The sequence below is a fragment of the Maylandia zebra genome, linkage group LG11, assembly GCF_041146795.1.
Source record: "Maylandia zebra isolate NMK-2024a linkage group LG11, Mzebra_GT3a, whole genome shotgun sequence".
Lineage (NCBI taxonomy): Eukaryota > Metazoa > Chordata > Actinopteri > Cichliformes > Cichlidae > Maylandia > Maylandia zebra.
In genome coordinates, this window is record NC_135177.1 from 4,915,496 (window position 1) to 4,918,039 (window position 2,544).

Consider the following 2,544-nt stretch of genomic DNA (forward strand, 5'->3'; position numbering starts at 1 on the left):
TACATTAGGAAATGTTCAGTTCAATCAAGTAAGTGTATATGCATGTATAGAATACACGTATAACGATAAAGAAGCGTAAGGTTGGCCAGGCCTTACGGTGTGTTCACACCGAATGCGATAGAGGCAGGCAGAGCATCAGGCTTACATGTAAAGTCAATGGAAAGGCGCGATGACCCGCGATTGCGGCTCCCGCGAAAATTCGGAAGCAGATTTGCGTCGCGAAAACGCCAAAACGCCTGAAACGCGTGTGAGTGTAGCGCGTTTCAGGCGTTTGACTCGCAAAAAAAGTTTTTGTGTTGCATTTTGTGCATACACGCGTTTCGCGTCCACCGCTCGAGTTGGAAAAATCTGAACTCCAGCGTCAAATCGCGCCGCGACAACCAATCAGGAGCCTGGTGACGTGGCTGTTACCTAGTTCAAAGGGGCAGATCCAGCCAAAGCCCTTTATTCTTCAATAGAAGGAAGGCTAATCAATGCCGTAGCAAACAACCCGGAGCCGTACGACACCAGCTGCTTTCTGGACCGAGACAGGAATATAAAGGACCGAGCTTGGAGGAAGATATGTAAAGAGATCGGACAACCTGGTAAGTTCATTCATTTCTCTTAAGTTTTCTCTAAAGTTTTCACTGACCCGGGGAAGCCGCACAAAAGCTAGCAAGCCACCGCTATTTTCCCACTGACGTACAAATACCGTTCTGCTTTTAGGCATGTTGTCATTTAAGAATATATTTTATTGTTTATTAATAAACAGCACACAGTGGTCCCGCTGTTCATCCGTCACTGCCTCTTTTTTTTGATTTTGATTTTCTTTTTTTTGCACCGGACAGCATTGCATTCTGCAGCCTGATTGACAAATCTCCTGCGCTTGTCAAATTTATCATGTTTGGTTTTGATAACCATCACGTCCAATAGAAAAAACAGCACGAAAACACCCATAACTATGAGCCTCATTCGGAAATAGACACCTGCAGCGCGAGGGAAAAAGGCGCACGAAAGTGGCAGGCAGATGAAGACAAACCGCGGCATAATAATACTTTTACGTTTTGCAATCTACAAAGGTTTGCACTTTGAGAATCAATTGTGAGAACTGTGACCAATGTTCATGTGTGTGTGTGGAAAAAAGTGTATAAAGTGCGTGGCCAGGGGCTAGTTATTCTGAGAACCCCTGCTGCAATAAATGAGGGACCACTGTCTACTCTATGATTATTATATTCAACCTGTTAACATTTAATACTGTATTGATAGAACCAACTGATTCTGCAGCAGAGCATCCGCAGTTGCTTCTCCTGGCTCCCCAGTCCCTGAGCTCCTGCTGCTGCACCCACAGGTATGTACAGCAAGCACTGATACCTTTTTAGTCGGTGGGACTGCCTGTGATCACCTTTACTAAATATCTACAACCAATCTGATTATATCCTGTTTTTGTTTTTTTGTTTTTTTTTCAATGTTGAAATTAAAATCTAGTAGCAGCCTTCTCATTTCTTTGTGCTTTGTGCTGTTTTACAGGCCCACAGGGGAGGATGGCTCCGAGGCAGATGAGGGACGGGTCCCAGGACGGTCCATCGGTGGTGGAGCTGGCCACCCTGGTGTCCCTGAAGAGTCCACACCAGTCTCCAATGGAGCATTTCCTCCTCAGCCTTGTTCCTGCTCTGGAGAGCAGCTGGTCCTTTTTATTCCTGTCTCTCTGTAAATACTTATATTTTATATATTTATGTTTAATGTTTTTCTGTTTGAGAATTCTAATATTATTTCAAATAAATTTTTATAATGACTAATGTGTCAGTTCTACTACACAGCAAATGTTGGCACATGACTTGACACATCTAGAATTTATTTCATATTATACTAATGACAAAATATACTAATACAGTGGGATGCAAAAGTTTGGGCAACCTTGTTAATAGACATTATTTTCCTGTATAAATCGTTGGTTGTTACAAAAAAAAATGTCAGTTAAATATCATACAGGAGACACACACAGTGATATTTGAGAAATGAAAAGAAGTTTACTGGATTTACAAAAAGTGTGCAATAATTGTTTAAACAAAATCAAGCAGGTGCATAAATTTGGGCACCACAAAAAAGAAATGAAATAAATATTTAGTGTATATCAATGTGTGTGTCTCCTATATGATATATGGGGTGCTTTTGTCTGGACGTGCTTCCCATCCAGAGCTGCACAGCACAGAGGGAAGTTCCAGCGCTCCTGGAATCCCTCTGTGATGGACCGCCAGTCTCCAGGTGAAGGCACAGCCATGAAGTCGTCCACTAGACAGTCCCAGATGGCTGCCTGGGGGGTGATCTGACACACCAACTCTGTAACTGAACGCTTGGTGCTGAAGGAGTCCGCGGTGACAAGGAACCTGGACAAAATTGTTCAAAATCAGTATTATGTGTACTGCAGTTAGAAAATACATTATTCAAATTCCAAAATACTTTTGTGATGTCAGATTTAAATCACAAAACTTAAATCTTACATGAAACATTTTGTAATTATAAGGATAATTACAAAATGTATATTAGATAATATCTAAAACAGTTGTT

The 2,544-nt window shown here is 41.7% G+C and overlaps 1 long non-coding RNA gene across 1 annotated transcript; it reads left to right on the forward strand.

The window, feature by feature from the left end:
- Positions 1–335: 335 nt before the first annotated feature.
- Positions 336–1,722, forward strand: LOC143420924 (uncharacterized). The gene is made up of 3 exons (XR_013100675.1): positions 336–584; positions 1,246–1,327; positions 1,507–1,722. It is a non-coding gene; the product is annotated as an uncharacterized LOC143420924 (long non-coding RNA).
- Positions 1,723–2,544: the final 822 nt, after the last annotated feature.